The sequence below is a fragment of the Malaclemys terrapin genome, chromosome 14 (assembly GCF_027887155.1).
Source record: "Malaclemys terrapin pileata isolate rMalTer1 chromosome 14, rMalTer1.hap1, whole genome shotgun sequence".
Taxonomy (NCBI): Eukaryota; Metazoa; Chordata; order Testudines; family Emydidae; genus Malaclemys; species Malaclemys terrapin.
Genome location: NC_071518.1, coordinates 1,380,547 through 1,392,917, shown reverse-complemented (window position 1 = coordinate 1,392,917; position 12,371 = coordinate 1,380,547). Strand labels below are relative to the sequence as shown.

The window sequence follows — 12,371 nt, the reverse complement described above, 5'->3', positions numbered from 1 at the left end:
CACCACAGCAGCACCTCCTGCTGGTTGGTTTGAGAATTAGCTCTTCCAGCAGTGCGTCTTTGCTAGTGGTGTCTCGCCCACCATTTACTCCCTCGGTCTCCCCTGTCCTCGCAGTCGGACCCATGTCACTCCTGACCGCGGCATCCGCTTCTGGACACTGCCCTCCAGCTGCGCCTGCTCTGCACCCCCCCCCTTCCGGGGGACCGGCAGCTTCTGGTTCGATCACTCGCCTCAGTGGTTCACTGCAGTCCTCAGTCTAGCCCCTTCCCCCAAGGGCAAACTGCAGCCTGGCTTAGCCACTCACCACTGGCAAGTGGGGGGGGGGGGAGAAGAAGGGGCCCAGGCCCGCTCACTACTCTGGGCCCCGACCCAGGGACCGTCTAGCGGCAGCCACTTACTGCCCTCCTCCAACTTTCCGGTACTGCCTGCTTCCCCTGGGCCCCAGCACCTTCTCTGCCCCTTTGTGTCAGGGCCCCAGTCTGGCAGTCATCAGCCCTGAGCTCCCCCAGCCTCTGCTGACCCTGCCCAGCTCTGCTCTGTCTTAGGTGCTTCTCTAAGAGCCAGTTCTTCTCCCTTTGCCCTCCAGGGAGAGACTGAGCTCCTCTCTGCCCTGCAGCCTTCTTATAGGGCCCAGCCTGACCCTGATAGGTTGCTTTCAAGCCTCCACTTGATTGGCTTCCAATAAGCCCTTCCATGATTGGCTGGGGCTCTGTGCAGCACCTCTGGCTTGCTCCAACTCCTTCCATGTCAGAGTGGGGCAGTTGCCCCACTGCAAGTACAAGTACAGTGTTGCTCCACAGTAGATACCCGGAGGTAACCTCTGCATACTCCTAGTGTTTGGATGCACTCACGCTTTTAAAAAGCAACGCCTTTGGGAGCCTCATGATGGCACTGAATGTTCAAAGCTGATGATGAGACCACGCCATTCCCAGCTCATTCCTTTCCACAACTACTTGTAGGTGAAGGACCTTCACCCTGTCTAGAATCTTGGTTTAGTTTTTCACCAGACTTCTAGCTGCTTAATGAATCTGAATTTTGGATTGTGACTGGAGCCTTTATGCAATACGTTTATCAAGCTGGACAAGCTTCAGCTTGGTTCTGGGGCATTGTCAGATTTGGACCTCAAAAAGACTGTTTCATGCTTCTGTCTTCCTGGAATTAGTTCTGTATGTGTGTGCCTTAAGGAATGATGTGCTGTGGACACATGTTCAGTGTGCTTTACCTTTTCAAGCCTCAGGTTTACTGGCACTCTTCGCTCCTGTGAGTGCTGATGGACAGTGTCTGCAATGCTCAACCTCAACAGGTTATGGAGTAAGGCACTCAGAATTTATCTAGACTTTGTGTAGCTTTTAGAGACTAGCTTAAAAGGAATGCTGCTTCCATGTAATTCTATCAAAATAGGTTAGTTTAAACCAGTGGTCTCAAACCTTTTTACACCCAAGATCACTTTTTGAATTGAAGTGCAACAGGATCTACCCTACCCCGAGGTCCCACCCTGCTCACTCCACCCCCCCCCCCATCGCTTGTTCTCCCCCACCCTCGCTCATTTTCACCAGGCTGGGACAAGGGGTTGGGTTCAGGAAGGGGGTGCAGGCTCTGGTCTGGGGCCAAGCGGTTTGGAGTGTGGGAGGGGGCTCTGGGTTGAGCCTGGGGCAGGGGGTTGGGGTGCAGGAGGGGGCAAGGTGTGCAAGCTCTGGGAGGGAGTTTGGGTGCAGGAAGGGGTTTTGGGCTGGGGCAGTGTGTTGGGATGCAGGAGGGGGTATGGGGTGCTGGCTCCAGGAGGGGGCTCAGGGCAAGGGGTTGGGGTGTGGGCTCTCGCTGGGCTGCACTTACCTTTGGCGGTTGGTGGTACAGCGGGGCTGCCGCTAAGTCAGATTCCCTGCTTTCCCCAGCCCCATGCGGCTCCCAAAAGGGGCCAACACGCCCCTGCACCCGGTGCACTGCTCCTGCCTGCAAGCACCGCCCCTGCAGCTCCCATTGGCCACGGTTCCCCATTCCCCGCCAATGGGAGCTGTGGGGGCGGTGCTTGCAGGCAGGAGCTGCGCATGGAGTCCTTCAGGGGCATGCTGGCTGCTTCCGGGGGTAGCGTGGAAATCGTAATCAACTGGTTGGTGAACACTGGCTTAGACAATGAAATATGTTACTTCCTGAGAGTCTGAGGGCTCATTCTGATGGGCTAACACAGCATTGTTTCTGTCCTAGAAATCTGCAGAGCTGCTATCTGAAGTTAGTCACAAATGTACATGGCACTGTTATTTTGACTTGGTATCTAGAGCTAGTGTTCACTTTGGGAGGGCAGTTCTGCAATCTTTGTTTAGTTCAAATTGCGTATTTGCTTTTCTTTGTGGAGTTGTACTGCTGACTAGGCTCTGAGCACATGCAGAGGCCACGTCAAAGAAGAGAAGTTACTTTACCAGTACCTGTTTCTTAGTATTGTCTCTGTATACTCTCTCAACCCACCCATTTTTCCCTACACACTCATTTGAAATCCGAAGTGGGCATTCACCCACGAAAGCTTATGCTCCAATACATCTGTTAGTCTTAAAGGTGCCACAGGACACTGATTTTTACAGATCCAGACTAACACGGCTACCCCTCTGATATTTGAAATCCAGATACAGAATGTCTTCTGTGTAGGGCATGGTTAGGCTGTTGGCAAGCTGGGCTAAGTGTTTCTTTTGCCCTGCTAGTGTGATTTCTGGTTCCCTGGGTTGAACTTCACTTATTTGTTTTTCATCCTGGTTATCTCTGTTATCTGTATGATGATGATGATCAGCATATTGGTGTTACTGAAACTGTCTCCATATGCGTGTTGACAAAGAGGGAGGGGACAGGATTAATTCTGGTGGGATTCTACAGGAGTACTCCTGGAGCAGTTGCTGATCACCTGCAATCTGTTACAAGGAGTGATTAAAATTCATTTGGTGCTGTACTGTTCGTTCCCATTGTATTTTGAATGTAGGTCACCAGCACATCCTGGTCAAAGGTGTTGAACGTCACTGACCGGTTGAGCCGTATGATCATTGAGGTCACCAATCCATTTGTACTACTAGAGCGATCTCTGTGCTGTGCCTGGCCTGAGTACTGGTGTACGAATTGTCCAGCATGTTAACAAGCAGAGGTGGGGTTCTGTTGGACCTGGTTGTTAACACATTTGGTGGATTTGCCTGGGAATCGGATCAGAAACTGGTTGGTAGTTGCAAACTCATTAGCATTCACTATGGTTTTTTTTTGTTTTGATCATGTCCCTTCTTTCTTTGCATCCCTCCGCTGGCTCCCTCTTCTCTATCACGTCATACATAAGCTGCTTTTTTTCACTTTCAAGGCCCTTCGTGGCCTATTCTGAACCTTCCTGGTATCTCTCACTCACTATCCACAGGTTGACTCCCACCTCCAGTCACCCCACGGTGCCCGCCTCCATCACTCACGTTACATTTTCCAACAAGCCCCTTTGTGCTTTGTCCTGTTCTGCCCCTCACACCTGAGAGGAGCATCTGGTAAACACCTGCAAAGCCATTTCATTGTTCTTCTTCAAAGCCCTCCTTTAAAACTCTCATTTGCCAGGATGCTTGCAAAAAAACTCTTAACAATGGCTTGGCTGCTGGTGTGCTGAGACCACAGCCTATCATGCTGACCAGCATTGTTTTGTTTTACTCCTTTGTCGCCTGTATTCAACTGTTGTGTCTTGTCTGTCTTAGACAGTCCCTGCCCCAAAGAGCTTACAGTCTTTTTGTTCTTTGTATCGTGCTTAGCACAATGGGGTCCAGGACTAGGGCTCTTGAGCACTATGATAATACGAATAATGAATAATAATCTTCAAATCAACTTTGCTAAACTTGTTCAAGGGTTAGGTAGGTTGTTCTCTTTTGAAGGAGATATGAATGGTTTTGCTTAGCTGAGGACCCGTGAACAGCCATGATGGGTCATGGTTTGAGGTGCAGGGACAGGTCCAGATGTCCCTTGGAGCTTTTAGTGCTTTGCTTGTTTGGTCGACCCTCTGATGAAAAGTGGAATGATATTTGATATGTTCTACAACAGTATCTTTCATTCCTGAGAGACTGTCTCTTATTCAGTTGATATTTTTAATAGAGCAGTCAGAGGCTTTGGAGTAGTCAGGGTTTATCATTCAATTGACTACTTGGAAAAAGTCCAGCTGACCGTGATTTGGCAGAGTTAGCTGTGGAGAAGAAAGAGGCTCTTTGTTTTCTTCTTAACTGTGGCATATTCCTGTGAGAAATCCTTGTGATGGTGTTACGGAAGGAAGCTGGAGTGGGGTTTGTGTCACCAACATTTCAGCCTTTGTTTGCTCAGAGGAAGCGAACCGAGTGAACACAAGTTGACTATGTGGATGGTTTGGGAAGGGGTTGTCTTTGGACCAAAGTGTCAATGGTTGTGGCCACTAGATGGCTGAAATGCTCCACCAAATTACACCATTTAACTCCTTTTTTCTTTCCTTAGAATTCAGGCTCATCATCTGTTGTTGTTTTTTAAAATGTCTCTTTTGGCATTCCAGCACCTAGAACTGTGTGTAGTATTCCAGGAGTGGCCACCAGCACTGTACCAAAGGAGATATTACCTGCCTGCTCTGCGACGTGCCACAAAATTTCACTGGCCTTTTTTCTGACTTCTGCATTATGAATGTGTCCAAATTGCGGTCTTCCATCACCCCTCATCTCACTCACATCTCACTTTTCTAGATGAGTATTAGCTTTACCTACCCCACATTCACCTGTAAAAGTGAATGTGCTGTTTAGAGCAAAGTCTTAGGGCTTGTCTTTACTACCTGCCCGGATCAGCAGGTAGAAATCGATCTCTTGGAGATCGATTTATCGTGTCTCATCGGGACGCGATAATCGATCCCCGAATTGACGTGCGTACTCCACCAGGCCAGGTAGGAGTAAGGCCGTCGACGGGGGAGCCGCGGCGGTCGATTTGCCATGGTCCTCACCGCGGAGTATGTCTGATCAGATACGTCAAATTCAGCTACTCTATTCCCGTAGCTGAATTTGTGTATCTGAAATCGATCCCTCTCCCCGTAGTGTAGACGTAGCCTCTGTACTCTGAGCCAGTGGATTTGTAGACCTCATTCGGAGGACCAGGGCTCTAATTCTGCTGGATCAAGAGTTCTCTCCTGCTTGGGTTGTGTTCAGCACCCAGATCACAGGTAGGTTAAGTAGCCTGAGGTCGAGACTTTCAAGCTGCTTTTCATATGCAGATCTGAGGTGTGATTGGCAGTTGCTGCAAAAGTGTTCTAGCCTAATAGGCCTTTTCTACTACAGTAGTTTCATTAAAATCTCATTCAGCTTCACAGGCGGCAGTGCTGGCTAGCGTAGACTGGGGATATTATAACCACCATGTCATTTAGACCTGCTCGGAGTAGGTCAGGCAACATAGTTGTAAAAGAGTGTAGAGCAGGGGTAGGCAACCTATGGCACGGGCGCCGAAGGCGGCACACGAGCTGTTTTCAGTGGCACTCACGCTGCTCGGGTCCTGGCCACTGGATGGGGAGCTCTGCATTTTAATTTAATTTGAAATGAAGTTTTCTAAACATTTTAAAAAACTTATTTAGTTTACATACAACAATAGTTTAGTTATATATTATAGACTTATAGAAAGAGATCTTCTAAAAACGTTAACATGTATTATTGGCATGCGAAACCTTAAATTACAGTGAATAAATGAAGACTTGGCACACCACCTCTGAAAGGTTGCCGACCCCTAGTGTAGAGAAAGCACAGGTATCACTTACACCATTGGTAGCATGGGCAGAGCAACGGTGGTACAGAAAAAGTTTACAGATTTTCCCAGTGTAGATTCAACCCTAAAGCATATCTTTTACCAAGTGCCAAAGCGCTGGCAAGGGAGTAGAAATTAGCTCCTTTCAGTGGAACTGTGGGGACTTACTGGCAGGTTTCTGGAGCAGTGTTAGTACAGTATTTCCCTGGCATTACAAAGGGATCAATGCTTAATGCCGGAATCTAAACATGATACCCCAGTGTAATTGGTAACAAATACAAACCTTATCCTAAAGGTAACACTAATATCATAATAGAACTGGAACAAAACTGAGGTCACCACTCCGCACACTGGAAAATGCGCTAGGAGTAGCCATGGTGTGACGACAGCGGGATGCTGGTATCATTGACTGGCACTTCATCGGGGCAATTTAATCTGTCTTCTCCACTGACCACATCTTCAGTAAACAGTTGTGGTCGGTCTTTTCCTGTGTGTGTGGCTGCATGGGTGCCAGAGCCCTGGAAGGAGCCACACAACAGGCATCTGACTGGGCAAGCCCCTCTTCTTGGTGCTATAGTGACCTGTATTGACACAGATAATGTTAGTCTGACCGTTCTTTTTCTGTTAGTTATGATGTCTCTAGAATTCACACGGGTTCGAGAGATTCCGTCCTGGAAAGCTGAGACGGCAGATATTTTGAGAAATTTGAGCAGGCGGACAGCCAGCTCCTAATGTAGTTGGCAACCCAGATTACACGTACTCAGGTGCTGCAAAGATTGGAAGAGAGCTGATGGCCTGAGGCTACCACAGGAGTGGGCAGGGTGCCACTGCCTTTAAGTACTTTCCTGTTCTTGTCTGTCTGAGCGCAACAGCTCAGGCTTTCCAGTTCCACAGGCTGCCAGCTCTGCACCAGAGCATCTCCATAGGCAGGTTGCGTGGGAGCCGCCTCCTCAAACTGCAGGCTGTTTCCATTCTGCTAGTGGCAAGAATGCAGGTGCATTAAACCTGAGACTGCAACCGCCAGGGCAGGTGGTGATCAGGATTGTTGGTAAAGCAAAGCAACTTTTTGCCCCTTTTCCTATCACTGTTGCTTTTCAGGTTTGTCTTTATCTGCCAATTTCTGAGGAGTGCAATTACAACTGATCCATTGAGTTTGGAAAAGGAAGTGGAGCTTAATGATCAGAGGCTGAAATGTTCAGAGCTTCTGCTCTCTCTGGGTAGGTCTAACAAAAGAAACTCGACCAGCCCTCTGCTCGTCTTAGGCTTCGTCTACACTATGAACCTGAGGGAGTGATTTCCCCTGCTTAAGTATGCATACTCGTGGTAGCACAAGAAGCAGTGTAGCTGTGGGAGCCTGGGTAGTGGCAGCAAAGGCAAGGCTGATATGCTGAGTACAAACCTGATCTGCAGGCTTGCAACTCTTCCCGTGCTCTCCAGGCTGAGGCTGTGGGATAGGAACTGGAGGGATTCACGGTCTGAAAGGAGTATTAGCTGGAACTGTAAAGATTAGTTACTCTATGTACAGAATATTTCTTACAAACAGTATCCTAAAATGCTTTCATTAAAGAGATTTTAGAGAAGACAATTTTTTCAGTTTTTTTTAAATTATTATTCTTATTAAGGGGCTAGACAGACTAGCAGGTAATTTAGCACCCAGGTTTTGTGCACTGGTCGGGTTTTTTTTCAGATTCCTAAATTAATTAATACTCTGTCACAGCTGTCTTTAAGTTCTAACAGAGAGCAGTTGAATTGTGACTATTCCCTGCAGCGTCTGCAGCTCAGACATTCAGCATTGTGCTAGAATGAGACCTAAAAGTGAAACTGGCTAGTCTGTTTTCAATGTCTGTTTTCATTGCTGAATGAAATGCAAAAGTAAACAAACAAAAATCAAGACAAGTAAAATGAGTTGAGATTTTTAAATTTTCCAGTTGTGATTACCTAAGGCAGAAGCTCTGTGGAGAGCCGGCTGGTCATATGGTACTGGCTTTCATCTTCCTCTTCGTTCCACCTACCATATTTCATTAAAATACAGCTAAAAATGCACTATACTTTTTCATGCCCACAATTGCTATCATTGCTGCAGGGGTATTTTCAGGATTACAAATGGAAAGGAAGGTGAGAACTGGAATCATAACTGGGGGGGGCAGTCATTCATGGGACAATCTGTATTAAAATATGGGCCACATTATGAAATTCCTTCGATCCCCTGCTCTAAGGTGGTAAAAGTGAGGAAAGGCAGTAGTTGTCTTTTACCTGACAGTGTTCCTTTTAAGAGCTAGAGGCGTGAGAGATTGAATTGAGATCTGAAGAGAGAAAATATTGATACTTGGCAAGATCCAGGATGGTTGGTCCAGGTGACCGGAGTTTCAGAGAAAGCTCTTGCGTCATCAGGGGGTAAGAAACAAATCTCCTGTTTTACTGAACCTGCTGTCTCTGGTTGGACTGATTCAGAGATCTGAATGCTGGTTTTATGTCTCCCTAGGAGCTGAGAGGTCAAATATAGGCTAACTGGGATCCAGTTGACTCTTTCTGTAGTTTGGCTGGTGGTTTCATGGAAAAGGAAGGACCTGAAGGAAGATAGAGATTAAGGGAAAGGAAATTCCCTCTCTAAGGATGATCAGAATGGTCTGAAAAGGCCCCAGGTTCATATTTCGAGAGAAAACCCTACAAGTGTAAACTGATGTCCTGACCTGAGAACAGAACACAGATGCAGTCAGCATTGGCTTTCTTCCGGGGTAGTGCTTCTAACTAGAAATCAAAGAAAGTTAACTGGAGGTCATGGAGCCTGAGCTTCCCACAGGCATTGTCCCAAGCAGCCACTTCATTAGTTTCCCCAGAGCATATGAGCAGGGGATGAAGGAGGCTTAGCGCTGAGAGAGGGAATTACGATTTTGTTAAGTCACTGAACTGGTACGTGGAAGACTTGGTTTAATTCCCAGCCCTCCCATAGGCTTCCTATGTGAGCTTGGGCAAGTCACTTAATCTCTCTCTGCCTCAGTCCCCTGTTTGTACAATGAATAGAAAACTTCCCTACTTCATGAGGATGGTGCTGATGTAAGTACCTAAGTAACTAGGCTAACCCAGTGAGTCACTCTTCATCTCAGACCCACTTTGCTGGGCGGTGAGAGACCCCACAGTCCTGTGCCACTTACTCAATATATGAGGCAGAATAGGAAAAGCCTGCAGAAGGGATTTCTAGTGTGACTGAATAGGAGAATACAGGTTTCCCTATCGGAAGAGTTCACATATTTTGGGAATGGATTCCTAGCAATGAGATGTTCTTTTACAGTCTTATTTACAAATTACAGTCCAAAAGGCTACCAAGCCCCAGACGCAGCAGTTCCTACCAGTGATCCACAGAGCAGTTAGTGGTAGTTCAAGATAGCTGACCACATGGTGGTGGCTTTCCTCCTCGTTTCTGATTCGCTGTGTTGAGGACAACTACATACATAACCTTACTGATGTTACTTTCCACATAAGCAATTGCTGTATTTGCCACAGCAGGAGGTGGCCCATGTGACATCTCTTTAAAATATGTTCCACATTTTGAAAGTTTGACACACACACACACACTCTCTCTCTCTCTCTCTCTCTCTCTCTGTTTTGGCAAGGAGCCAGGATTCTAGTTTAATTTCAAACTCTGCCACTTACCATGTGGCCTTCCACAAAATGGGAGGCGTACTTCCAAGAGTCTGATGAGGTTTTTTTCTTAACATGAGAGCACTGTTCAGTATTTGAAGAAAAGGTTGTATTAGTTTCAGTTTTGTGGTAGCTTCTTTCAGGGAACATTTGTAAACACAAAAAGTTAACTCTCTCCCTTAATTGAGAACTAGAAATCAGTCCTTGGGGCAGAGTTGCTTTTTGGGCATGAGGAATTTGGTGTTTGGATTGAGGCTCCTGAAAGAGGATTTCCTGCATGCTGTTTGGCCCTCTTTGTTCAAGGATCGGTGTACGTATTGTAAATAAAAAAAGTTACACAAATTAAATATCCATATCACTGACTTCTGTTCCAGCGGCAACTGGCTTGCAAGCTCTGCCATTTGCTGCTGTTCATCAGAGGGGAACAATCTTAACCCAGGGTTTTAAAAAGATAACCCTCCCATTTGCCAGTGACAAGTGGAAACTTCCAGCTGTCTAATGAGCGAACGCAGACCGCTTCCCACCTTCTCTTCAGAGCTACTGATCCCAGTGGGTCTTGCTGAAGCAGAGCAGTGCTTTTCTGGCTTGTGGTACACAGGAGATCAGGCTAGAAGATTTAATGGTCCCTTCTGGCCTGAGACTCTATGAATCTATGTGGCCATTTCTGGGGTCTGTTCCTTTCTTCTGTGCTACTTTACCCAGATAGCTTAACAACTTGCCTAAAAGAGAGCAAGGAAGATGTGGGGGAGGAAGAAGACTTTTACTGACACATGAAGCTTCCTAGCACCGCCTCTGATTGAAAGAGGAAAGAGAATGTGAAAGAGAACAGGAGAGAAATTGACTGTTGCCAACATTCTAAATGGTCGGACATCTTCTAGACAGAGTGGTTAACAACCTCTCCTTGAACCAGGATTAGGGACTGCACTCTGCTCAGAAGACCAACAAGCAGTCTGCTGGAGGCTGGGAGGACGAGAGACTTAACAAATATTTACTTTGGGATCTTCAGTTGGAGGTCTCTGTAGAAATGTTCTCCTTATGGTCTGTCCATAATGAAGAGTCAGAAGGGGATCTTGACTTCTGGATACAACGAAAATGGCCTTTCCCACTGTATTTAGTGGAAGGAAAAGGAACCTAGAAATTAGAGGGACAAGATCACATTTCTCCTATTGAGTGCCCACTACTAGAGGCAGAGTTTGTAATTCTGGACCAGAGTAGAGCTCCTACCATGTGCAAGGCTGGCTATAACTGGCTAGACCGTAATACTGCTGAAGAGGATCTGGGGGTGATAGCAGATTACAAATTGACTATGAATCAACAATGTGATGCATTTGTGAAAAAGGCCACTGTCATTCTGAGGTATTAACAGGAGAATGGTATGTACGACATTAGAGGTAACTATCCTGCTGCACTTGGTACTGGTGAGGCTGAAGTACTGTATTCAGTCCTGGGCACGTCATGTTTGGAAAGATGTGGATGAACTGGAGAGAGAGAGAGAGTCCAGAGGAGAGCATCAGAAATGATAAACAGTTTAGAAAACCTGAACTAGGAGGAAAGGTTAAAAAACAAAACTAGGCATGTTTAGTCTTGAGAAAAGACGGGTCGGGGGGAACGTGATAAGGCTTCAAATATGTTAAGGTCTGTCACAAACAGGATGGTGATAAATTCTCCATGTCCACAGAAGGTAGGACAAGAATTAAGTGTCTTAATTTGCAGTAAGGGAATTTGAGGTTAGATATTAGGAAAATCCTTATAGTAAGAAAGTTAGTTAGGCTCTGAAACAGGCTTCCAAGGGAGGGTGTAGAATCCCCATCACTGGAGGCTTTAAAGAACAGGCTGACCAAACATCCATCAAGGGATGGGTTTATTTGGTCCTGCCTCGGTGCAGAGGGCTGGATTTAATGCCCTCTTGAGGTCCGTTCCACCCCTGCATTTCTGTGATTTTTTTTTTTTTTTTTTTTTAATGTGGCATATGAAACCTGAGCCTAACTGCAGGGCAGCTTTCTCAAAGAGGTGAGGCATGGGGCTTCCAAGAGAGAGAAGCCATCTAGGATGAGATTCCTGGACAGCAAGGCAGCTGGAAAGAAGTGTTGTGGTTCAGAGGGTTAGTGGAGAGACCCTGCCCAGTCATTGTGTGCAAAACTCTGATCGTGCTGCTGTTTGAATTGAGTGCATTGTAAATACAAGTTATACTACTAACATCCAGACAGAGGGATTACTGTAGCTGTCATGCTGTCTCCCTAATGCAGTTTCTCAGCCTGAGGGTCGTGTCCCAAAATTGGTTCACCGGAATGCACCAAAGGGTCACGGGCTGGCTGGGCTCAGCTTTCCACTCTAGGTGTTGTGACCTGTGCATAGGGTCCCAGCACTGCTCAAATTTGGCCCAGCCACCCCTCTGTCACGATGACCAGGGCTAAATTTGAGTGAGTGACTCCCTGCCTCCATGTTGTTGGCAAAATATTTCCACCCGCAACCTCTCCTCCTTACAGTCTCACTGAAAGCTGCCCAAACAGTCTGTTCTAGAGAAGGGAATGGCCTTCTTCTGAAGAAGTGAGGTTCTTACCCACGAAAGCTTATGCTCCCAATACTTCTGTTAGTCTTAAAGGTGCCACAGGACCCTCTGTTGCTTTTTACAGATTCAGACTAACACGGCTACCCCTCTGGTACTTGTCATTCCATAGTCTCCCAGGGCCCTTCCATAACATGCTCATATGCTTGGCAATTGGGAGTGAAGATCTGCTGGGTCGTCACTTGGGAAAGAGCTCAGAATTTCTATAGAGAACAGCAGAGCTCTCTGACTAAAGAGTTAGACGGCTTGCCCTTGCTCATACTCTGAAAGGCCTCTCTCACCGCAGGACATCTCTGGACAATGGCCGCTTCACTTGTGTACCAAATAAGTGACCCTTAGTGGCTCAAAGTTCTTGAACTCACTCAGGTCTTCTTTCAGAACTAATTTTATTTTTAATAGAGTTGCTTAGAGAAAGCTTTTTGTGGTAGTA

The 12,371-nt window shown here is 46.7% G+C and overlaps 1 protein-coding gene across 3 annotated transcripts in view; it reads left to right on the top strand.

The window, feature by feature from the left end:
• Positions 1–12,371, top strand: part of ZFHX3 (zinc finger homeobox 3) — a 286,964-nt gene that overhangs the window by 42,628 nt on the left and 231,965 nt on the right. The gene's annotated exons all lie outside the window — the stretch shown is intronic.